Source organism: Castor canadensis, chromosome 15, assembly GCF_047511655.1.
Source record: "Castor canadensis chromosome 15, mCasCan1.hap1v2, whole genome shotgun sequence".
Lineage (NCBI taxonomy): Eukaryota > Metazoa > Chordata > Mammalia > Rodentia > Castoridae > Castor > Castor canadensis.
Genome location: NC_133400.1, coordinates 49,015,340 through 49,042,248, shown reverse-complemented (window position 1 = coordinate 49,042,248; position 26,909 = coordinate 49,015,340). Strand labels below are relative to the sequence as shown.

Genomic DNA, 26,909 nt, shown 5'->3' with positions numbered 1-26,909 from the left:
AGTCTGGGAAGCAGGCACTCCTCCCAAACTGCCTGCCTCCACTGGACAACCTTCACCCCCAGGCTCTGTCACCTGTTCTCCCAATCAGTGTCATTCACAACGTGTTTCCCACCTTCCAGCATTTTCTGTACTTTGGCCACATGGTTGGTGCTCGCAGCTTCGTCCATCTTTCCCACCACTTTGTAGCACACAAGGTAGACTTGGTGTCATGTGGCTTTTGGTATACACACCACACACTCACAGCACAGGAAGATCCTCCTCCTGGTGACAAGAGGCAAACCAATGAGAGAATAAATGACAGGATATTTTAAAAGGTACATTTCAAGTGATTATTTATGAACCATAGTTGCTTCACTAAGTATTGCCAGAGAAATCCACAATCATCTCCAGTTGAATGGCTAATATGATGCCTGGCACAACTGGCTAGAGTCTGGGTTTTCAGTCATAAACCTGAGATGGACATGATGCCTTTGTTTTTCATGAATGGTGTTAGTTGTATAGGCTGTCGGTTTCTTAGGAAGGTAGACGTGATAAAGTATTGAAACAGAAAAAGAGATGCAAAGATGTTTTGAGATTTGCCTGAATAAATGAGAAATGAGCATGTACTTCATTACAAATGGTTATGTTTATCACACCTTTCATTTGACCAGTGTATGAAAACAAGGGGAAGGATATCATTTGCTATTTAAAGCTTATTTCAGGAATCAATTAATCTAAGGTTAATTCATAAATGTTGGCAACCTACCTTCATTTAGATCTCTAGTTATTGCTTCATTGAACCCTTGCTGCACCTGAAAAAAATCAAACATTATTATGTTCAACATCAACAATACACCTCATCATAAAATGCCATATCACATAGCAAATGTGGGTTTTAAATAAGATCTGAGAGACTAGGCCTAGATTAAAGTGTCCTTTAAAAACCTCATAAATAAAATAAAATACCTACTTATTTTAAGTTTCGATCACATACAAGTGTTAAGTTGTTTGAATTAATATCTTTAAAAGTATGATTAATATTGATCTTCTGAAGATACCTCACTTCAGAAGATTGATAATTTTGTGCTATTAATAAGAGGTTTATAAGTCAAAACATATTTTATACTGAATACATCACTTTGTAATTCTTAGTGAAACTCCACATTTCATAAAATATTATCCATTTTTCACTTAAGCAGATTTTTCCTTAAAATGAACTTTGTATTATATACTTTTAGAAAAGTTGAAATGAAACATATGTTCTATCCTATTAAGTTTTAGCAGAGAATCTTCAATACATAAATGAAGGAAGTGATATTTTAAAATGTCATGTGAAAATTCTACTGGCAAAAGATTTAAAATATTATACTATCTTGATTATGACTAAACATTTCTTTATCGAGACTTTAAAATTTCTAAAACTTTCCTTGATAGATACATGTTAGTGCTATGGATCAGTTTCTTTGATTCATACATTTTTGGAATTAGAAAAAAGGAAAAGAGTACATAGTTACTTAATCATGATTGAATTTCCATTACAAATTAGTACCAATTGTTTGTGAGCATGTGCACACACACGTTGGCATGTATGTGTGTGCATGTGTGGCATGTATGGTTTTTAGAGACAGGGTCTTGCTATTTATCACTGAACGTCTGATCACATGGCCTAAGCCACTTGGATTATAAGTAAACACTATCATACCCAGCATAGAACAATTTTTTAAACAGTTAAAGATAATTATCCACTTTAGTATGGAATGTATGAGAATACTTCAAAGTATATTGGGTAGTGCCAAGAGACACCTTTGACGTTCCTCTTTCTCAATTAATATCTAAGAAAATATCAGATACATGGCTTCGAGGAAAGTACATTTAGAAAAACAAGGGAGGGCAGCAGAAAAATGGATAGTTACAGAGCAGGGTAACCTCAGAACAAGTGGACTTCAGAACTATAAAAGAAACACAGGGAAAATTTGGCTCATGTGGATCACAGAGTAGCTACATACTCTAAGACATCCCCCCATACCCAGTGCTAGCTGAGGAAACAGACAACCTGTGCAGAGTGTGTCCTGCCCCACTCCATCCCTGTCTGTGTATTTGTGTACTGAGAACTACTCATGTACCGCACACACTCATTTGCAAATTAAGCTTGAGCAAAGCAGTGTACACCTTATCTCAGATCAGCCAGAACTACCAGGTGCCCTGAATGGCCAACCTAGGACAAGCTACAGCCCCAGGATAAGCAATGAGAGAAAAAAAAAACTCAGTAGAATCAAACCCACCCACTAGGTGGACATAGATGCCTATCACTGCCCAGCTGCTGCTGCACATGCCTGGAGCTGCTCACTCCTGTTAAAATGGCTATCATACAGAAATCAAACAACAACAACAAAAAATGTCAGCGATAATATGGGGAAAAAAGGAAACCTCATACACTGTTGGTGGGAATGTAAATTAGTATAACCACCATGGAAAACAGTATGGAGGCTACTCAAAAATCTAAAACTAGAACTGTCAACCTTTGAGCAAAACCACTCTGAGAGATATAACCAAAGGAATTAATTCAGGTTACAATAAAGACACCTAAACACGCATGTTTATTGCAGCATTACGGACAATAGCCAAGCTATGGAAACAATCCAGATGCCTTGCTACTAATGAATAGATTAAGAAAAATGTGGTGTTTGCAAACAATGATGTTTTATTTGAAGATAAATGAGAATGAAATTTTGTCCTTTGCAGGAATGTGGATGGAATGGGAAAACATCATCTTCAGTGACATTAATCAGCCAATGTCCACAGTTTTCCTCTCATATATGTAATATAGGCTCAATAGAACAAGATGCAAGAAAACATGCTAAAAATTGTTAAACAACACAAGATACAGGAAAGGTAACCAACTGCAGTGGAGGAGGGATACAATGACTTAAGCACAATACTTGTACAGATATAATATGAAGACAAAAATCCCACTAAACAATGAACACACACCTAAAAACAAAAGACAGGAATGGCAAACTGGTTAAGCAAAGGCATGGGTATTAAAAAAGAAGTAAAGAAGGTGAATGTGGTTGAAATACATTCTATACTGGATTGAATAGAGGTTCCATCCCCTTGTGCCTTGTTGGTTGGGGTTTTATGAAAGATTGCACAGGACTGGATAGTGGTTGAGTTCTGGTGTTTCTTTGCCAGGAAAAGGGAGAACTATGTGACCTGCTCCTTCATTTGGTGATATGGTGTATGTTCAGACATTCACATGAACAGTGGAATTAGAAGAGAAGCAGGATCATGTTGCCTGGAGATGTAAAGACATTCTTGACTTCTCGTACATGGTTGAATGGTTTGAGGGGGAGATATGACAATGACAAAGAAGTGAAAAAAATGTCTTTTTTAAAATCATGTAACTGAAAACAGGCTGATATGTAAAGTGAGTTATTGAGCTAACCTACAGTTGTGAGTATATTTAGGTGTCTATTCTGGTCACAAGAACAGAATCATTAACCAGGTTATGAAAAGCAAAGGCAATCCAGATGAAGCTGGGCTGACTGCAGAACTCTGTTCCTTATGTTTGGGTGCACATGTGATTCCCAAAATGCCTTTTCACAAGCCTTTTTTTATTAATTTTTCCACAGACCTATAAGTTCAATTAGTTAATAATGCTAAAAAGTAAATAATCATCATGAGAAAAACAAGTAATGTGTCTAAACAATGTGGTCTCCTAAAAAATATGACCACAATAAAGAAGTAGAAAAAAAACAACTTTTAAAAGTAGCCTATAGTATAAAAACATACTAATTAATTATGTAAATGAGCAATGTGACATAAAACAAAATCTTAAATATTTACTTGAAAAAATATTTCTCCCTCAGTGTACAGAATTCATAACAACTTCTGTATTATTTAGCTACATAAAAGATACTGAGCTTTTATGTTAACACAAAGAGAGGTCAAGTTGTGTAGATTTGTTTCTCACAGAATCCAAAACCATTCTAACGAATCTTCTTTTTCTTAATTTTACTGTGCTCCACTAATGTATCCTTTTTTCTCTAACTACTCATCTCCCTATTTTTCTTGACCTTGCACCCAAGCATGGCAGACAAAGAATGCAAGAGGCCCAAGATTCTATACTAGCTGTTTGCAAGGGGGAAGAAACTACAGTAATGGCCACAATAGTTTTACTTGTGAAAAAAAGAGAAACTAACTTAATTCTTCTAAGGGATGAAGGAAACAGTGTGGGATGTCTACAAGGCCCAAGGAGCCAGGGATGGCAAATTATGAAGCAACATATTGTGACTGAAATCCAGATGAGGTAAAGTCAGCTGGATCTTTGCCTCTGGATCTTTTGACTCTCTGGTATTTGCATCTAATGGGAAGAGTCTATTTCTCAAAGCATTGTGGCTCTGAAAAGAAGACTCCTGCTTCTGAAACTTTACAGGAAATAGCATCCATACCAGTATGACTGCAAAATCAATGCTTGTCCAAGAAACAATTCAAACAATGAAGGAGAGAAGAAAATGCAGGTCCAACGTAGCCCAGGCCCACCACAGGCTATGAAAGAAGAAACTAAAAGAGAGTAAGATTGAATCATATCAATTCTACAAGGAGCACTCACTGAACTTCACCTTACAATTCAATCAAGTTACAAAAAAGGATGCTTTAACCCTTACCTTACCCAGTAAATGCACTACTCACATCAATTGGAATAGTTTCAGAATAACTATAATTGCTAAACCTCAATGTGTCTTTCCTTCTTCCCCAAGGATATTAACTATATATGCATTATATAATTCTAGTATGTGTTAGAATGTAAAATATAAAATTATGAATAACTTTATTAATGAACATTTATAAGAACCATTGAGATGATTTCCCTAAAAGTCGAAAGACAGACTATAATGTCTGCCTTTCAGGACTTCAGCACCTCAGAGCTCAGTCATTAAGGGGCTGTTATAGCTCTACTGTTATGAGCTCTAACCAATCCTGCTTTGTGGTTTGGAATCGGATCTTGCTATTGGCTGCTTCATAACTCTAAACTGCCAATGACATCATTCACCCACCAGACCTCCTGCCACCTGGGTAGAATCTTGGGGTTTCCATGGAGCTGCCTGTAAACAAATTTGAATCACTGCAAGTGACCAGTGACCAGTGATCAGTTGCCAGTGTCCTTCAGACTTGACACACGCACTGTTCAGCTTCAGCTACCCAGACAAGTATCATCTCCTCATTTCTTGTATCTGTAGTTGATGTTAACACTTCTCAGACCATGTTGGGTAAGGAAAGAAATGTTTTTTAAACACAGCTTTTGAAAACGAATGAAAAAAATAGCTTTCCTCCCTGACTAAATTTAGTAGGAGAGTCAAAACAGCTTAGAATAATTTGGGGGGGGATGGAGTATTGAAGTAGATATGTGGGAACAATTTCAATTTTGGCTTTGACTTTTACTAGGCATGTAACTTTAGACAGATTGTATACTCACTCAGAAAATGTTTTTTCATCTGCTACATGAGGATGGTGTTCAGCCCATGTTCTGTTCCTTTCCCTCTTCTAATACTGTCTCAAGGGCATGTGAATAGTGAAGTCAGAGACTTCTTGAGACTGTTAGTTTCATCAGAACCAGAGAAAAAACTAGATGGTATTAAAAACTGAGCACTATATGCCAATATGTTTCATCTACAACAGTCTCTCCCTTCCCTAATATTTCCACTTTAGAATTTCAAGTTTACACTGACCAAAATTGTCCTTGGGTTTTGGAATTTTCTGTTCAAGCTAGGTAAAAAGAAACATAGGAAGGAAAGAAGGAGGAGACTGAGTTATATGAAGGAAAGATTTTCTAGAGTAAGGAAGTTTGGGATTGTTTTCATTAAGCATAAGCCAAGAGTAACAGGAGGGGTGAAGAAAATGTAAAAGTGAGGGAAGAGAAAAGCCTAACAATGAAAGAGATGCAGAGGAGGGAGACATTCTCAAGAAAAAAGAGATGGTCTGGGACAGAATTTTGAAGAGAACTAAAAATTTTTAAATTAACACACAAGTGTAGAGTGAAATCTACTCAGAGCAAAACAAACTGAAGTTAGTTTTGGGAAATGCTTGTATTGCTGGACTAGGAAGGTAAAGAAGAGTAGAATAGGGCATCACCCATAAAGGCAGTTAATCAGAAAAATTCCATTTGATTACATTTTTTCTATTGACTCTAGACACAGATAACACTTGACAGTTTTGTATACGAACAATTTAGAGACATATTTTAGAAATGATTCTGCCAATAAACACACTAAGAAAGGGGCTATAGAGAAGGCTGGTATAACAGAATTATCAGTGTCCTATTTCATTCTGATTTTTAAAATACATGGATTTTTAAAAATCATGCATCTTAACTTGAATCAGTAGAAAGTTTCAAGGTAAAGCTACTTTTAATCTTTTCAATAATATTTTTCTTTTTTGACACTACTGGGGTTTGAATGTTAGACACTACTGTCTAAGATTTGCTAGGCAGGCACTCTACCACTAAAGCTATGCCTTCAGTCCAATCATTTTCTTCCTAAAACAGAATACATAGTTATGAATAGAAAATAACTGTTTTTAGACACAAGATTCAAAAGAAAGAACTTTCTAAGAATAAAAAGTCAGTCTCCACATCTCTAATTCCACATTTATCTAAAACAAAGTTGTAAAACCTTTTGAATTTTCAATATTTAAAACAATTGTTTTGGGCTGGAGGTGTAGCTCTAGGACAGAGTGCATGCTTATCAATTACAAGGCCCTCAGTTCATATTTCAGGAAACCCTACCCAAAATTTTTTCATTGTATTACTAGAATTTTAGTGGTAATTTTTTCAGACTTTAGGTCTGATATTTTCCTGTAAGTTCAAGGTGACCATTAGCTACCTTTTGAGAATAAATATAGAAACTTTCATTATCTTTTTTAAACACTTTTTAAGTGATTTTTTCTGATTTTTATGTGGCTACATTAATTGAACTGTCTAGTAGGATTAATATCTACTATATGGTAGATAATATTCAGAAAAATATGAATGAGCACCATAACATAATTCCTTTACATTTATTGCTTTACTCTCAACTTTATAGCATTTTATTTTGTTTTGTTTTATTTATGTCTTGCTATGTGGCTCAATTTGGCATCAAACACTTTAGTTCAAGCAACTCTTCTACTCAGCATTTGACAGTTTTGCGGCTACAGATGCACCCAGATTCACACAACAATTTATTGAAATATTGTTCTGCATAAAATATGACTCCCTAAATGTTTACATTTGCTGCATTTATCTGCTTGTTACATGCTTTTTAAAGATATAGTTTCTCTGTGTTTATGTAATGATTAGAAATACATTCAAAAGAAATCAAGGTGTGGTGTTTGGTGCTTGTAAACCCAGCCACTCAGAGACTGAGATGAGAAGACTGTAAGCTTAAGGCCAGTCTAGGAAACTTTGATGCTGACTACATATCCAAATTTACTTTACAATCTACTTACTCTTTTTTGGTGTTTGTAATTTGTCTGTCTTTGCAGAGCTTACTATGTATTCCTCCATACAAATCATGTACAAATGTCATTTTATTCTTAGATTGGATACCACTATTAATATTGAATAATAATAATATTGAATAATAATACATGAATTATTGATAATAATTCAATAATACTGCATGACACTTGTGCCTGAAAAAGTTTAAATAAATTTTTCCCAAAAGGAATTTTTTTTTGAGAAACTAACTCTCAGGTAGTTATTTTGACTTTAGGATCAGAAGTCAGACTTTACAAGGTTAAACATGATCTTTTACATTTACCACCTGGTCTGTGTTGTAAGTGAACTTTATGAAATGACATGTGACTTGCACAAAGAAAATGAGACAGTGAAGGTAAAATTGGTAATAGCACATTGTTGCCTTCCTGCCTTTCTTCTTTCTTTCCCTTCCTTCCTTCCTTCCTCTCTTTCATTCAAGGCAGTACTAGGGATTGTACTCAGGGCTTCATGACCGCTAGGCAGGTGGCCTACAATTTAATTCACACCACCAGCCATTTTAGCTCTAGTTAATTTTGGAATATGTCTCACATTTTGTGTGGGCCGGACTGGACTGTGATGCTTTTACTTTATCCTTCCCACCATAGCTGGGCTGACAGGCATTGGTTGAGATGGGGTCTGCTGAAATTTTATTTCCTGGTGGTCACATATAACAATTCTCTAGATCTCATCCACCCAAGTAGCTAGAATTACAGGCTTGAGTCATGGCCTAGCTAGTAATACTAGTCTCTAATGAATAAGAAAACAAAAAGCAATATTAAAAGCTCTATTTCTCCTGGTTTTTGGTCTTTTTTCAGAGGACAGTACCTGGTGAGAGAGTCAGGTTCTATAACCTGACACAGATAACAAGGAGACATTTTATTGTGGTACTGGGGTCTGAACTCAGGACTCTGAACTCAGGGCACTCTACCAAGTAAGACACTTTGTCAGCCATTTTGGGGGGGCGGTATTTTGGAGAAAGTGTTTTTTGAACTAGTTCCTGGGCCTGCTTCACACCATAATCCTCTTAATCTCTGCCTCCAAGGTAGCTAGGATTATAGGCCTGTGCTACCACCTCCCAGCAGTGGGAGATCTTGATGGGAGAACTTGAAGACATAGGTCTGCCTCTCAGGCCCTCAGTTTGTTCACCTACAAAATGGTAATATTAGAAGTTCTCTAAGGATATCTTAGTCTTAAAATACTTCAATTCTAGAACATACTTATGAGATCGTACTAGGGCAGGCTCAAGAAAAGCCTGTTTTCATCTAGAGAACAATGTAGAAACCAGGCTACTTTGGGTCTTCTGTGCACAAATTAGAAAAAGGTAGTTCATCAGAAGAGGACCAAACTGCTTCACCAGTTACAAGCTTCCTACACTGTTTGATTTTTGGTATCTCAGTGAGTAATGGTATTAGAGACTTCTGGTTTACAACAACCTTAAGCTAATAGTGGTCAGCAAATAAAGTTCTGAGAGTTTGTCAATCTCATCAGTTTACATCACCCTCTTTCTTCCTACAGAAAATTTCCAAAACCCACCTTTGCTTGGAATTGACAATTCTCTACAGGTCTCTCTTCCTGTGCTCAGCAATGCCACTTCCCTACCAGGACGAGTCTGCAACTTCTCCAGAGATTCTGGTCCAGATGTCACTCCAGCATGGCTAGAGCCATCACTCTCTGACACCTCTTTCCAGGCACTCACGGGTAGTGCCTACCTTTACCAACATTCTAGCATAACCATGTCATCTCAATTTACTGCCCAGAGCCAGATCTCTACTTCAGCTGCCAACACAGTGGTTCCTCTCTATCCATCATTGCCTGCCAACTTTGTTCAGGTTGCACCATCTCATATTGCAAATCAAGGACATAGCCTGTCACTTCCCTACCAGGAAAGAAGTGAGGTCTATTATTATAATCAAAACACATTGGGGCCTCCAGTATATCTAGAAAATGGCTGCAGCCTGCAAACCTATGGCACTGTTTGGTATGCAGGGGGTAGGGCCTCTGTCCCACAACCAGAAATGGTGATGGTACTTAACGAGGGTCAGACTACAAACATTATAACACCAGTTTCCACCTCTGGAGTCTTCCACTCTGAGACTGCTCAACCCATCACAGAAAATTTGAGTTTACAAGGTGAGTACAAAGGTCAAAAAAGGAAAAGAATGGTTAGCATTCAAAAGGACAGCCAACTCTTCAGATGAGTGGTGGTTAGTCCACAGATAGGAAGAGTCCAAGTCCTGAGATTACAATCACTGTTCTCACTCAGGACTCTGAAGTTTCACATTCTATATAAGGTGGAGGGCTGAAGCCATGGCTTAAGTGGCACTGTGCATGCCTCACAAGTTTAGGATGTGAGTTCAAACTCCACAAACACCAAAAATTAAGTAAATAAATAAAAGTGGAAATTCAGAGCACTGTAATGTTCATTCATGATGCATTTAAGAGCACACTGAATAGGCCTCTCTGCCCTGGCATACCACCTACAATGTAATTTAAATATCTTCCCTAACTTATTGCTCTGGTTTCTTTGGAAAACACTTCCAAACCCTCAGGTTCCATTTAATTTTCTTTAATTGCCTTGTTTTAAGTGATGCTGTAAAAAGATCCCAGTGTGCACACAGCATGTCCTTCTTTATGTATTTCATGAGGAAGAACTCCACTTTATCTCCCTAGTCCGTGGTTTACCATATTCTTATATTCACAAGGAGGGCAGAGAGAAATGAGTGTACCATATAGGAGAATGCAAGTCTTTAAAAAATTGTTTTCATTTTTATATGCTTGTGTTTAAAACCAGGGGCAAGAGCATAGGAGACAAGTGCTCTACTACTAACCCAAACCACAAGCACAAAACATTTCATCTTTTTATCAATCACTTTCACTTTTTAAAACTTACACAAATCCTATGAAAAATTACATCAAAAGAAGAGCAGTAGCAATTCAAGCAGTAATCACTTATCTCCTAACACAGAGTACTACCATTGTCTTAAGAAGAGTCAGTAAAATGATTTTGTTCACTGTTGGCAGGGGCTTGGTTGCTGTATTAGTGTGTAACTAGGAGATGCTACTTACGAGGGATTGACTCCTTTCTTGACTACCTTTTAGAGATGGAAATTTCCATGGGGATGGAGAATTCCTACACTTGCAACCTCCAAACCCGACACCTTGTCTTCCACAATCTCCAGAATTCCTCAAGTCCTGCAGTAGTATAGATGCTCAGATACTTGAGAGTAACCCACCACGTGAACATGGAGACATTTCATTAATACCTCCAGTCCAAAGTTCTACCAATATCTATTCTTGTCTCCAGCCCCATATACCAAACAAGTAGACAATGAGAATTTGGTTGAAATTAAAACAGATTTCAAAGCCTCTGGATGCCTTCTAGGTCCCAATCAAAAAAATCACAATCTTCACATACTCTTTTAGAAATCCATGACATTCACCAACTTCTAGCCTACATTACCTTTTGGGTTCAAAGGGGAAGTACGGTTCTGAAAAATGCCAATTTGTAAAATGATTGCCTAAGTCTTTAGGAAAAAGGGACATTTAAAAACAGGATTGAGTCTAGCAATAGTATTGCAGACATTGCTACATTGGTGGAAGATATTCACATATTGCCTATTTTCAATTCATTGACAGGCTTTGAACAATCCAAAGTCGCCACAGCCATCAAAGCCAATGATACAAACATTCTCAAGATGGAAAAGTCCAGCATCATAAAGGATCCCACTGGCCCAGTGAGAAAAAAGGATGGAGTTCCAAAGGCCAAAATTCAGCACCAGAACCGAAAGTGCCTGCTGGAGGGAGAAGTGGTTGTGTGCACTGCCACATCCAGTGACAGACCACCTGTGAGCATCATCAAGCATTCTCACAACAAACCTCCAAAAGCCACATCCAGCAGGGCCAGCAAAGCTAAAGGCCAGGGACAAGAAAATACCAAAAGGATCAGAGAAAACCTCTCCAATAAAACTGAAGAGAGTAAGCAGACAGGGAGCAAAAGGAAGTCAGAGAAGACAACCATTCCCAAGGCAAAGCGCAACAGAAATCAACCTGAGTTTAGCCAAGAGAACTTTACTAAGCCTCAAAGCACCCTGGCCATGCATCTGCTGGAATCAGTCCAGGTTTTTCATGCACTGGGGAAGAAAAATGATAAGAACATTGGGCCATCTTCCTGTCAGGCTCTGGGAAATTCAAAAAACACCAAAGGCTCCCAGTATTCTCCAGCTATCAAGTCACAGCTGCATACACCACATGAGAGCAAAGAGCCTAAAAAAATTGAACTCAAAGCCCAGAAGAAAAATAGCAGTGATGGCAATGAATGTCCATCTCCATCCCAAAATGAGGTTCCCCCTCCTGGAAAGGTCAAGTTGGTACCTTTAGCTTTCCCAAGGCTGGACATGCCTCAACCTCGACCTGTTTCTTACAGACCACAGTCTCTTGCTTCATGTAGGCCCTTGGCATCTTACCCTGTCCAACCTCATTCTAACACAGCCCAATCTAAGGCAGTCAATGTATCTCAACCAGATAGTGCCAACACATCTTCGATTGGTCCTGTCAAACCAGCTCAACCAATTCCGACCAATGCAACACTACAGGGTTTGACCAAGCCTATCCAGCCAAATATATCTCAGTCTGCTGCTGCTAGACCTGCACCCTACAAGACATCATCTACCACTTCTTTCCAGTGGGAGCCTGCTTCCACGGCTGTGACAAAGTTCCAGCGACCACCTAAGCTACAAACCCAATTTCTACTGCATGATTTCAGCTTGCAACCCATTCCATGGAGGAAACCCAATGTGCCTGAGCCAGTAATGTCAAGCCCCATCACAAAAGAGCAGAGGCCAGAGCGTGAGGCCATGAAAAGGAAGGCTCAGCAAGATCGTGAGCACGCTGCCAAATACCCTTTTTTGGGAAAACTTCAATTTTTCATTGGGAGGGAAAAAGAACTGGAAATTTCTCAATACTATGGTTATGTAATGTAAGAACACCTAAGATTTTTGGCACCACTATAGATACCAAATGCTTTTACATATACATATGTTTATATATACATAGGTTTAGATAAATATATGGATATATAAGTATATACAATTTTTTGATAAAATGTAGATTAAATTTTAATTATTGTAATGTATTTTAAAAACTTAAGTGTTGTCGTAGATTAGTAGATGAGCAATAAAGAGGCCTCTGGTGCTTTGAGATGCAGCTTCCTTGGTTTTCATTAGTAGAGGTGGGGATCAAAATCTACATTTGACCAAAGGAACTGAGAGTTGGATGGGAGAACAGGGGGAGAAGGATAAGTGGGAAAAGAGGATGGAGTATGATCTGGGTGTAGAAGATCAAAAGAGTGGAGATTATATAGGTGGCTAAGAAGAATCATGGATAGGTAAAATGACAAAGACTGAGATTTGAGTTAAAATAATGAAATTTACAAAAAGTTGGAAAAGCCTGAATATGTGACTAAGTGGACCAGAAGAAATGTTAACAACAACAAAAAAAAAACTCTTTTGTTGATAATGGCTCTTGCCTCATGACCCACTAGATAAGTATTTTAGACATTCAGGACAAAATTCAACATGTTTGAGTTATCTATGATAAAAGACAGGAACTGTGAATAAAATGTATCGGAGGATCTACCACAGTAGTGGCAAGAGCTCAGTCATCGTAGGGGCAGCTGATAACCTGGGGTCTAGCCAAGTGAACTGCAGCAACTTGAGGCCCACCCTGAAAATGACTTGAAATATAAATCACCATTCTTTCACCACTCAAGCACCAGGGCAACATGAGTGTACTTGCATTGCTCTATTCAGAATTTTCCTGGCTCTTTTGCTTTCTATAGTTGTGATCTTCTTTCTTCATTTTGTCAAGTACTGCTACGAGTCCTTCATTAATTTGCAACATGATGGTACACCAAAATGCTAGGTGGTCATGGGGGTGGCACCTAGCCACCAGGTGACACCAAAGTATAGGCCAAAGGCACAGGAAACTTAAATATTTAACAAAATAATAGCAGAAAACTTACCAAAACTCAAGAAAGAGATCCCATTCCAGGTGTAGGAAGTCTCTAGGACACCAAACAGACATGACCAAAGCAGAACCTCTCCGCAGTATATGTCAGGTAAAACAATTAGCACAGAAAACAAAGACACAATATTGAAGGTAGAAGAGAAAAAAATAACATATAAAGGTAAATCCATCAAAATAACAGATTTCTCAACAGAAATCTTAAAGTCAAGAAGGGCATAGAAGAAGGTATTTCAAGCAATGAAAGGAAACTATTTCAATCCTAGGATACCCTACCTAGAAAAGCTATAATTGGAAATGGAAAGAGAAATAAAACCTTCCATGATAAACAGAAACTAAAACAACATATGACCACTAAACCAGCACTCCAGAAGTTTCTCAGAGGAAAACAACACCCTGAAAATGAAAATGAACTGTCATGAAAGGATATGAATTATTACTCTCAAGAGAACAGCAGACAAGTAATTAGAGAGTAGCACATACTTAGTTCCACACACAAACTCTTGCAAAACAAAAAGGACTAAATGACAGGAATCATCACATCCCTCTCAATATTAACACTGAATGGCCTCAACTCCTTCATCAAAAGACATCAATTGACAAACTGAGTTTAAAAGGAATACCCAATGATTTGTTATTTACAAGAAAGTCAGCTACAGGGAAAAATAAATATTGGATTATGGTGAAAGGTTAGGGAAAGATTTACCAAGGTAAAGGCCCCCAAAGATAGGCAGGAGTAACTATTCTTATTTTGGATAATTTAGTCTTCTAATCTAAATTCATCAGAGGAGAAAAAGAAGGTCATTTCATACTAATAAAAGAAGCAAAGAGACCTCAAGTAAATGATCTCATATTGCATCTCAAATTATGGTGTATTGTATTTTTATTTTTGTTCAATTCAAAATGCTTTCTACTTTTTTTATCTTTTTGACATAAAGCTTTGTACATGTGTTACTTTGCTTCCAAATATTCACATATATTCCAGAGATTTTTTAAAATTGATTATTCTGCTTCAATTGCTTTTTGATCTAGAACCAGACTGTGCACAGTTAAACGGTTTTGACCTAATACTTATTAAGATTTATTTTATGGTGGTAAATTGTGTTTTATTTTGGTAAAAGGAATGGTGTTGTTCAAGTCTAATACAATCTTGCTGATTCTTTACCTATATAATTCTAACACTTATTGAGTAAGGGGTAGTGAAATCTCAAACTACGATTGTGATTTTTCTACTATTTGCACTTCTATCAGTTTCTACTTTGGATTTTGATGCTGTTACTGGGTACATAAAAATTCAGGGTTCTATATCTTGATTAATTGATCCTTTTACAATTGCAAAATGATGTTTCTTGTTGCTGGTAATAGTTTTTACTATAAAATCTATTTTGGTGTTAATGTAGTTATTATGGCTCAGTTTTTTTTCTTATACTTGGTTTTATTTGTGTAGTTTTGACAAAGGATTTCCACATGTAGAAGACTGAAGCTAATTTCCATTCACCTAGTATAAAAATAAATTCCCAATGGCTTGGCAATCCTAATATGTGAGCAGAGACTTTGAAACATGTAGAATAAAACAGAGAAAACTCTTGAAGATTTAAGCATATGTAATTTTTTTTATCTGTAAAATGGTCAATTGCTCAGAAAATAAGATCAAGAATTGAAAGATGAGATTGTAACAGATTAAAGAGTTATACATAGCAATCGAAACCAACAACAAGAATCAAAGCAAAACCTACAGAATGTAAGAAACTCTTTGCCAGTGAATCATCAGATAAAAGATAAAATGTCATAATACATAAAGAGCTCAAAAATTAAACACCAAAAGAATGAATATTATTCAATTAATAAATGGGCAAATGAATTAAACTGTTTTCAAAAGAACAAGTAAAAATGACTAGGAAATACATAAAGAAATGTTTAATATCTTTAACTATAAAGAAATTGATAATATCTTTAACTATAACTATAAACCACTTTTGAATCACTGAAGTTCAATCTCATCCTAGTTAGAAAGACTATAACAGAAACAACAAATGTTGGTGAAGATGTGGAGGAAAGGAAGTACTTTTTACATTGTTGGTGGGAATATAAATTAGTCTACCAACTATGGAAAACTGTATGGATCTTGTTCAAGAAAATAAAGAAAGAGCTACCAAATGATCTATTTTAACACTCTTGGGCCTATATCCAAAGGAAGGCAGGTACACATGCAAAAGAGATACCTGTACACTAATGTTTAAAGCAGCTCTATTCACAATAACCAAACAATAGAATAAGCCTAGGTTCCCATCATCCAAAGAATGGATAAAGTATGTGTGGTTTATTTACACAATGACATATTTTTCAATCATGAAGAAGAACAAATTATGTTATTTATAGGAAAATGGATGGAAACTAGAGGTCATAATGTTAAATGAAATAAGCCAGACTGAGAAAAACAAATATTACATGTTGTATCTCATATATTTAGGGGCAGAATCTACCCCTTAAAAATAAAACACAGGAGTGTAAAACAGGTTCTATTTTGAGGTGGGTGCCAGTGGGAGAGATGTTAAAGGAGAGGGTGCAATAAAGGTAAACATGGTCAAAGTATTTTTCACACATGTATAAAAATACAAATGATGAGCTGGGCAATAGTGGCTCAAATCTGTAATCCTAGCTACTCAGGAAGCAGAGATCAGGGGGATCACAGTTCTAAGCCAGCCCTGGCAAAATTTTGCCACACCCTATCTCAAAAACAGCCATCACAGAAAAGTGTTGATGGAGTGGCTCAAGTTGTAGGCCCTGAATTGAAACTCCAGTACCTCAAAAGAAAAATACAATGATGAAATCTGCTAAAATTATTTTTTAAAATAGGTGTGGGGATGAGTGGAAATGATAGGATAAATTTGATCAAGGTACATTATATGCAAAAATGGAAATATTGTGTGAAAGCCTGTGTTCAACTAATACATGCTAATAAAAATGGGGGGAGAAAAAGAAAAATTTGGTTGAATTTCAGTAATACTGAGTTGGGAAGAGCTACTTTCCTTTAGGTACAATGACTATTTAGTGGGGTTGTTTAAAACATGTCCATGTATTCCTTGATATTGCTCCTGGGAGATTCCCACTACAGAATATGAGCTGACCTTTATAACTGGTTTCTAGTGAACAGAATATCATGGGCCTTCTCTGTGACTACTAAGGCCAGGTTAGGGAATGTAACCCCTAGGGAATCCCACATGACTTTCTCTAGGAGAGCCACCCTTGGAACCAGGCCACCATATTATGAAGAAGCTCAAGCCCCATAGTGAATCCTTATACAGAGGTCCTGCTACAGCCACTGCTAAAGGCTCAGTAAAATGCCAGCTTCACCAGCCAGGCATGTGAAAGAACAAGACTTAAATTATTCTAGTCCCTAGCTTCAAGTCAACCAAGGTGAGGCCAAGAGGAGATATAAAGACCTGGCCTCCTGCAAAATTGCTGATTAGGAACAAAATAACAAATGTCACTTTGGAACACTGAATTTGGGGTGCATCATGTCAGTAACTTGCAGATGCTGTTACTAAATGTGAGTCACTGTCATTTAGGAAAAAAATACAACAAACACACATAGAATAGCTTAGATAAGAAGGTAGATGGAAGCAGAAATGACCTAAAAAAAGAGAAAGACAAAAGGGCTTCAAAGGGACTTTACATGGAAGCCTACTGTGTAATTTTACTCTTTGAGAACAGCTTTAAAAACTATTTTTTGATTGTTCTTTTAGCAGAGCTTAAACACTAGTAGTAAACCAATGTCCAGACCAGCATTATTCTCACTAATCAAAATTTGGAAAAAAACCTACTTGTCCTTCAATGGATGAACAAGTAAAAATATTGTGTACAAACATGGTTTTTAGACAATCAGAAACTTTTTATTAATATATTACTACCTAAGTCATTAATTTTATGAAGTCAGTAAATTTCTATAAATAATTACACTACTAGTAGCAAGTAGTATCAGCAGGAGTATAACAAATGTTTTATCATTGAGATTCTTATGCTATCTAAAATATTCCTATATGCTAATAACCAGAGGAAGAAAACTTTTATTTCACTCTGACAGCTATTAATAAGAGGACTTAACAAATTTTCACATAACAGATTTTCCATCAAACTTTCAATTTTCACTGTTTGCTATTATTTATTACAATATTTGATTTTATTTTTTGAGTTCAAGACTAGAAGGTATGTTTTAAAATATGCTCACATGCCAATTTTAAAAATACCACACAATTTTTGAGCAAACATCTGAAACTACTTGATTTCATAAAAATTTTAAAATAGATGATTTGGTAAATGTATCATTTCTCTGTGTTTTGTTCATACTGGGGAAAATTTATGTACAACATGAAAAAATAAGCATCTTTCCTTTCAGCTGTTTATTCGTTTTATTGGCCTACTTTGTGCTGCTGGGATTGAACCCTTGGCTTTGGGCATAAAAATCATGCACTATACCACTGAGGTCCAAGCTCAGCACTAAGGCCTGCATTTCAAGTAACATAAAGATGAAGTGTTTCCCAGTCATCACATAAACGTACATATTTTCATGGCACACATAATTCTCAATCCACACTGCTTATTTGCTTTATAGACACTCAAGTATTTACATTTTTTCACACGTTCTTCAATCTTCTCAGTATGTTGTCCAGTCTTTGCATGTGGATCCAATAATTCCTGTGATTAAAACAGAGAAAACAAGGCTTTATAAACAATGCAGTGCAAATATGTCCATCCTGAGTTTCTGTGCTAAGATTTACTGAAACATAACCATACCCTTTCATCTGCAGACTGAGACTGGGAACTTTTGGGTAGAAACTGCAGAGTTCACTGAGTTGTTGCAATAGGAATTTAATTTCCCACACTGCCTAAATTAGCAAGAGCCTAAGGTAACACTTGCCAGAAAAGCTTACTTACCCATGCTGTAGGACTACAACATATTATTATTCTTATTAAGTAATATTTTAACAACACTCACATTGATAAAATTGCTAGAATGGGAAAATTCCCTAAGGTAAGAATTTTTATTTGGCATTACAAGCATTATGGTTTGAAAAATTCATATATATTGATGACCATAGCTAAGCCAAGGATGATAATAACTAGCACAGATCTTTAAGTGACAAGCACTGGTCACATTGAACAGTATGACAGGCAGTATCCTCACAAAAGCCTGAAGGCTGGATGTGAATCCCAGCTCTACCCGTCATTGGCTATGTGACCTTGAGCAGTTAACATTTCTGTGTCTCAGCTTCTTCACCGGTAAAATGGAGATAATAATACCATCTACTTCAATGGATTGTTGAGGAGATAAAATTACAGGTATAATCTTGCACAAGTACAGGGCACATCGTGACCAATATATAAAAACGCTATCAGCATTAGTATTATGATTGAATTTTATGTTCTAATGAAATTTGATCTTTTAGACAGGTGTCATGCTAAAGGAAAAAAATGGCAGCAAATAGGAGCATATATCCAAGAGCACATCCTAGAATTTCATGAAACTCTTACCAGTTCCACTAATCAACAGTACTTTTGTGAACTCAAAATAATTTAAGGCTGATTTTCTCACAGTACTACTAAGTGGGCAATGATCATGGCACTCAGTGCAATGGTACCTCCGATTGAGTAGTATGTCACATAGATGAACGTCAGCAGGCTCAGCTACTGACCTGAAAACAGTGGACTCTTTTGTGCAATCAAGATTACCGAATCAGTTCATTCACAGCAGGAATTCAAGCTGGACTGCCTTGGCTAGTGTTCTGATGAGGAGATGAAGGTTGTGTGGAGTGTCACATCAGGAAAGCTCTAGCCAGAGCTTTTTACTTGGTTAATTACTACAAATCCCTGTTCCAGTTGCATAATCTAGGTATATAGGGCTTAATTTTAACCTACCAAGTGTTAAGAAAAACTATTTTTAATTTGTTCAATAACAGGAGCTATTAATATTAGTAGCTATAATCCCACCTTAGATAAAGTTAGACAAAGACAAGATTATTTCCCTTTTGAAAACACTAATAGCAATGTGAAAACAAGGAATAAACTGCTCTGCAAAGACAAGAGAGGGTTGACAAGAGTTAGGTCAAGAAGACTCAGAGGAGTGAGTCAATGCTTTGTGAAAAAGTAAATTGTGAGCCAATTCTAAATAAATGAAGTCAGATGAATAAAAACTGAAAAGACAGAAAGGATACCATGAATAAAGGCAGAGAGTTGGAAAAATCAGTCCAAGGAACTAAGAGGTTAAAGTCCTAGAGACAGGAAACACACGTTTGCAAAATACCTGGCAAAAGAATGTGAATGGCAGCATTATTGATAACAGTCAGGAAGGAGGATCAACCTCAGCCCCATCCACGGACTGGTAGGTAAGTGAAACAGCCACACAATTGCACATTAATAATCCATAGAAAGAAGCCAGGTACTGATGATTGCTAGAGCACAATCGCTCACACCTGTAATTCTAGCTACTTAGCCTACTGAGATTGGGAGGATTGTGGTCCCAGGCCAGCAAGATGCAAAATTTACAAGACCCTATCTGAATGGAAAAAAGTTGGGCATGGTGGTGCATACCTGTCATCTCTGAGAGTGGGAAGCACTATATGGGAGGGGCGTGGTCTAGGCTGGTCTGGGGAAAATGTGAGAATTTTTCTCAAAAATAACTGGAGCAAATCCCAGTATGGACAAAATAATTAATATTAATAATAATTATTATAGATTAATAAATAAAATGAAAAGTAATTGCCTAAGTTCTCAAACACTTTTAAGATAAACTGAAGTGTTTACTTTTATGAGGAAGGAATAATGACCTTTCTTTACAAGCTATCTGGATATGTATGAACTATATGTTCATGGATCCTAGGCTGTGGACATGTCTCAGTGGTAGAGCACCTGCATAACATCTATTCGGCCCCGGGTCCACCCCCAGAAAACCATAACATAGAAACAAAAGCCTTCATTGATGGGATAAAGAATGGTGGTAGCACACTTACCTAAGAATATGTTATAACGTGTCATTATTTTTAGGAGCTCTTTGTACTGAAATAGGGGATAATAAGGAGCAAATAGTAACTGTTCTCAAAAAGTACAAAATGACAAACAAATTATGGTCTACGCTGTCTACATTTATACTCCTTACCTAGCACTGGAAATAATAAGCAAGCCTCCACATTAACATATGAAGGGCATGAAATCACTCCCTTGAACTTGAACATAGATTGTTATTAGCTAGGGTTTTAAGATCTTGGAAAAATCAATTCCTTTGGAAAATGAGATCCTGGAAAAATCAATTTCTGAGGAAAATGTTAGAAGTCTTCTCCTTGGATGAGGCCATTGAGAATGTCTCTACTGAACTGCTGAAGTGAAATGGACTTGGGGTAAAAGCATTACTTTCTCCAATGGAGAAATACTGTTAGAACCACCCCCGAAGTATGCACAGTGTGTATATGCACATAGGTTTTAATTCATCCATAATTTCCTTGGTACATTTAGTAGGATTTGAAATCATGCACACAGAAATGCAAACACACATATTTGAAAATAAAGGGAAAAATACTGATTTTCTTGCATGTCTTGCAGAGGTGATTTGCCAGGATCTCACCTTATAATATTTTAGCATTCTGTTCTTGGGAAAGCCTTCTTCTGACCTAAAAATACATAGAATTTTCAGTCTCACACCATTAGAAGGAATAGAAGGTTATTAAGAGAAGAACACTTTAAAACAAAACTGTTGAACTATAGCACGGTTTAAAAGCACAAGAAACTTGAGCCCACATGAGTTAGTCAAATTTTCATTGTATAAATGATTGCTAAATTTGTCAAAAGCAAAAAGTGTTCTTGAATACAGAGAATTGTGAGTTAAAAGTTCTTTAAAAAGCATTCAATCTGTTTCATTAAATTTTCAAAGCTAATTAGCCACATTTTAATATACAAATGCATACATTAACAATTGTGTTAGTGATTAAGTACCAGTTGGTTTCCATTCTTTCATTCAGAAAACAGATCAGGAACATCTATTAGTTACCAAGATTTACAACAAATTATTTTAGCTACAAATATTCTAATTTATTTATTAAATTAAATTTATTTATTAAATAAAATGTTTTTATTTAAGCCTAAATAATACAATGATATATGGCATAACAAAGTTCAATCAACAACAGCCTGCACATACAGTGATGGTTTTGTAAGATTGTACTGCCTACTGAAGGGAGAGATGCCTTAAGTCTGTGCAAGTACACACTTGTGATGTTTGCACAGTCACAAAATTTCTAAACACACTTCTCATATAGTAAATCCATTATTATCAACACATATAAATGGCCATTTCATAATCTGTTGGTGGAAACTGCATTAATATAAACTTTCTTGAGAACAACTTAGAAAAATTGACTCAAAAAATTTAAAATGTTTCTATACTTTAGAATAGTGATTCTATTTGGGATAATTTATTCAAAATAAATAATTAGAAATATAGAAATGATTTATATAAGCAATGTTCCTTGCATAATTAATCACAATATTTTAAAAGGATTATATTTGATACCATAAAATTATCAGATTTCTATACCGTTAACACTGATTAGAAGAGTATATTTTAATTATTAGAGGTATTACAGCTAACAACCTTTTATATTATTTCCAAGAATTTCACAACCACAAGAATAAGAACTTTTCTCCCCTCCTAAACCCCAGAATGCAAGTAAGCAACTGCAGAAATTCTACTCTATGTTTGTACTATTAAGCACATACTTCAAACACATCCTTTTGTTGGTTTTTTTGAGATAGTGCCTCACTATGTAGACCATGTTGGTCTCAAACTCATGATCCTAACACCTCAGTGGGAATTCTGAGTGCTGGGATTACAAGCAAGCACCACCAGGCCTGGCTCAAATTTTGAATTTTGATTTCCACCATTGTCCATCAATACCAAGGACATACACAGGCTAGGCAAGCACTCTACCACTGACCTGCACTGTAGCCCTCAAACTTTATTTAAAACTTGGATATCATACCTCAAATTGCTGACTTCCTATTCCTGCTCTATTTTATCATCCTTTGTTTCTTAAGCTCCTTTTGTAATATGCTGATAATTTTTCATATTCTCAGTTTTCCTCATAAGTACATCGCAGTGACTAATTTTAACTCACATTATTTTTATATGAATGAACTATATCTTAAATATTCAAAAGGCTATAAGAATCTGTATCAGGGAGAAATTAAGATGGAAATAAAATATATGAACACTTTTTTGTATATGCAGTACTATATATTTTCACATTCACTACTTCCTACATTGAGCAAATGCAGACTAAGTGTACATTTAAAACATATTGCATACCGTGTAACACATTGTAGTAAGCTCTATAGTTAAAACAAATTAAACCTCTATGGTGTTTAAAGTCTAGTGGAGAAGGAAGAAAATAACCATTATAAAAGTATAGATGCTGTAAGAACAATGGAGTTCTCTGAACACCTAAGAGAATTTGACCTAAACTAGAACCAGAAAGGTTTCTCAGAGGAAGAAAAGGCAGCACTGAGAAATAAAGGATGAACTATGCAGTTAAGCAAAGAATGACAAGGAGAATTATAGCCAATTTGCAGCATGTGCTGAGGCTCTATTGTAATCTGCTTCTAGCCAAGATGAAGTAACAGGTACCAATTTATGTTACTTTCTGAAATACCCCCAAACAAGACTGACAAAATACATGAAATGACAAATTTCAAGGCAATGGACTTTAAGCAATGAATGATTCTTGAAAGACAGCTCCCTGCAGTGAACTAAATTTCAGGCCATGACACAGGAGAACAAACTGAAGTAGAGTCTACTGGATGCCCAGACCTCATGTGATGAAATTGAGATTGTGCTGAAACAAGGAGATCATAGCACAGAATCCTGGAGAACATAGAGTGATACAGAGAGAGAACCCTGAAGATCTGCAGAGAATATTTGGAACAGTAATGAAAACACATGCATCCTAGAAAAAAATACTTGAGACTGAAGGGGAAAATAACCTGAAAAGTGTATAAAACACTATGCCTGGTGCCCACACAGTGTCCATTCCCATTAGCCAACCTGGACAAGCTCATAATTCACATTACAGTGGGCAGAGTAATCAGAATGTACTTACCTCAGCACTGGGGAATGAGTCCTAGGCTCACCACTGTTCTGATGCACCTAAAAAATCAGAAGAACAAGACCAAAAATAATCAAGCTCTTTATAAATAGCTGAACCATATCCCAAAATGAAATTCAAAAAGAGAAGTTGAGAAATGAAAGATATTTTGAAAAACAGACTGAACTTGTGGAGATGCAAATCAAACTGCATGTTTAACAGACAAAATTAACTACAGTTGAACTTTCAACTGTGAAGGTCCATGTATATGCATATCTTATGGTTTTTTTTGGATATTCAAGACAATTAAAAAAATTTGCCAGGTGTTGGTGGCTCACACCTGTATTCATAGCTACTCAGCAGGCAGAGAACAGGAGGATCACAGTTTGAAACCAACCCTGGCAAATAGTTCACAAGACCCTATCTCAAAAACAACATAAAAAAAGCTGGCAGAGGCAGAGTATCTCAAGTGGTAGAGCACCTGCCTAGCAATTGTGAGGCTCTAAGTTGAAAGTCTAGTGCCACCAAAAAAAATTGTAGATGAACCATGTTGCCTGGAAATGTCAAAACCTTAATTAAAAGGTATGTCACAAATGCCTAAGATAAATGTAAATAAGTCTATTTTTATCATTTGTTATCATAAAATATATACAAAGCTATTTTAAAATGTTATAATTCAGTAAAATGGAAGTCATCAATACCTAATAGTCTGTAGTCATTCCAAGTCTAGAGAATGTAAACAAGCATGAACATGTCATATGACATAACTGCATTACTACAGTATTTCATAGCCACCTACCAGTTGCCATTGTGGTGAGCTCAGTGTTAGGATGATCCTCACTTAAAACACCATGGAGTGTTAATCACCTTCCTGCTCACTGTTCATTTCCCCATATGCTTACTATCACAGGAAAAACTTAACTCACATATTTTATATACCTTTACCATGTATAATGCATACAAAATCATAAATGTGTCTTAATCAGCAGTTTATGTTATTCTGAATGTTTCTAGCCATTAGCAAATTATTAGCAATCAAGTTTTTGGAGAGCCAAAATACAGAGAGACTTGTGGTTAAACTACAGGGCCACCCATCCCAACCTAAAAATCATATGAATGATGACTCCTATTTTATAATTGAGTTAACTGAGACTTGATCAGTGAATAGTCAAATGGCAAGCAACAAACTGTGCCAATCAGTTTGACTTTACAGCTTCTGGTAACAAAAATTCTACTTCAAACTAAAATAGTTTGTCTGGATGGGCTAGAGTCATGGCTCAAGAGATAGAGCACCTGTCTGGCAAGTACAAGGCTGTGAGTTCAACCACAAGTAACTCCAAAGAATAGTTCGCCTGGAATCACAAAAAAAAAATTACAATTCTTCAAATTAGAAAATACATGCAATATGATACCTCAAAATCTTTACCTGTTTTAATTTATTTACACAATAAATCTCTAGTGCTTAGGAATAAGTATTTTATTTATATTTGACAAAAAACCAAACTGCAGAACCCCTGTTATTATGTGCTGTGTTTTGGATATACTTCGATCGTGTCTGCCAATGTTCACTTGTTAGAAATTTGGGTGTCAGGCTGGTGCGAAAGAGAGGGCGTGCATCCTTAAGAAGCAGAGACTTGTTGGAGGTTACTGGAGGCCCTCCACTGAGAAAGCACTTGCACATGTCTTTCAAAATGAATTATTTGTTGGTTGATTGCTGAGAATCAAATTGTTAGAAAAGGGTGAGCCCAACCCTTGAACCTCTCTCAACCGTCTCACCATGTGATCTCTCCCTCTTGCACATGTCCTCTCCAAGATGTGACACAGCCAGGGGTCCCGTTCATGTTTTTTGGATTTGTAGCTTCCATGTCTATGACATAAATAAATCTCTTTTAAAATTTTTTCTTACAAAGCATATGAAATGAAAATGACCTTAAAATTTCAAGGGAAAGACTGGTGTGCAGACTACATAAAAAAAGATACAACTACACACTGTCTAAAATAAATGCACTTCAATGTAAAGATGCAGATTAGTTAAAAATATGGGAAACATTATCATGCCAACACCTGATGAAAGAACACTGAGCTGGATTAGCTGCATTAACATAAAGCTGATATCTTAGCAGAGACCACACCAGCAATAAACAAGGTCATTTTGTGGTCATAAAAGGATCAATTAATCAAGACAATGTACAATAGCTTTTGTTTATGCATTCAATAACAGCTTCACAACGTGAGCCAAAAATTGACAGAACTGCAAAAAGTACAAAAAAAATCAAAGTACAATCTGAGATTTCACTACGACTTATTCAATAAGTGATAGGACATATAAGCTCCAAATCATTAAGTGTATATTAGACTTGAACACCTTTCCTCTTACCAAAACAGAACACAATCTACCACCACACAATTAATCTTAATAAGAGGGATTAAGTCAAAATCATTTAAGCCTGCAGCTTATGTTTCCTGATCAAAAAAATCAATAAAACTAGAAATCAACTTAAATCATATTTAAATAGCCCTAGATCAAAAAGCTAAAAAGAGAATCTAGAAAACATTTTAAACCTGAGCAAAAATAAAAATACAAGACACCAAATTTTATCCAATACAGCTTTCTCATTAACTCCAATTGGAAAGCTAAGCCACCACACACTCCTGCCTCATAAAACCATATACTTTGTATTATTCATTAGTGTTAACTCTCCCCTCCCCTCCCTATTACTACCCTCATTCACTAAGGATTTCCTAGATCATGAAGATTCAGCTTTGTTCCTATATTCCTCTAAACATACTGGATCAGAACTGGTGACTGCCCGCTATTAGGGTTTGCCATAATCTCAAAGTTGTGATAGCTTTTGCAGCTAACCTTTCTCATCCTGAGTGCAGTAAGGGACTTCACTCAGGGTCTTAAGTGTTGAACTCAAGAAAAGAGGAATGACAAAAATGATCATAAAGAGGGATGCATAAGCAGCTTAATGATTCAGAGTATATAAATAAACAACTAACTGAATTCAAACTGAATTCAAAGAACAGATGAATGAAATAAAGGAGACAATGCAACATAGGAAAAAGGAATTCAATAAAGATATAGAAATACTGAAAAAATTGCAAATTGAAATCTTGGAAATGAAAAACTTAACACTGCAAATCTCCATAAAATGTCCAGCTAACATAATGGATTATGTTGAAAATAAGAGTATCAGGCACTGAAGACAAAGAAAAGGAATTAGATAAATCAGTCAAACACAATGAAAAAATTAATAAAA

General features: G+C 36.2%; 1 long non-coding RNA gene and 1 pseudogene across 1 annotated transcript; one reads left to right on the top strand and one right to left on the bottom strand.

Moving 5' to 3' along the window:
- Nucleotides 1–64: 64 nt before the first annotated feature.
- On the bottom strand, nt 65–18,213 carry LOC141417448 (uncharacterized). Its single transcript, XR_012442010.1, has 3 exons — nt 18,145–18,213; nt 746–791; nt 65–261 (listed from the first exon to the last, which is right to left on the bottom strand). It is a non-coding gene; the product is annotated as an uncharacterized lncRNA (long non-coding RNA).
- Nucleotides 7,761–12,474, top strand: LOC109677078 (uncharacterized protein C2orf78-like; annotated as a pseudogene).
- Nucleotides 18,214–26,909: the final 8,696 nt, after the last annotated feature.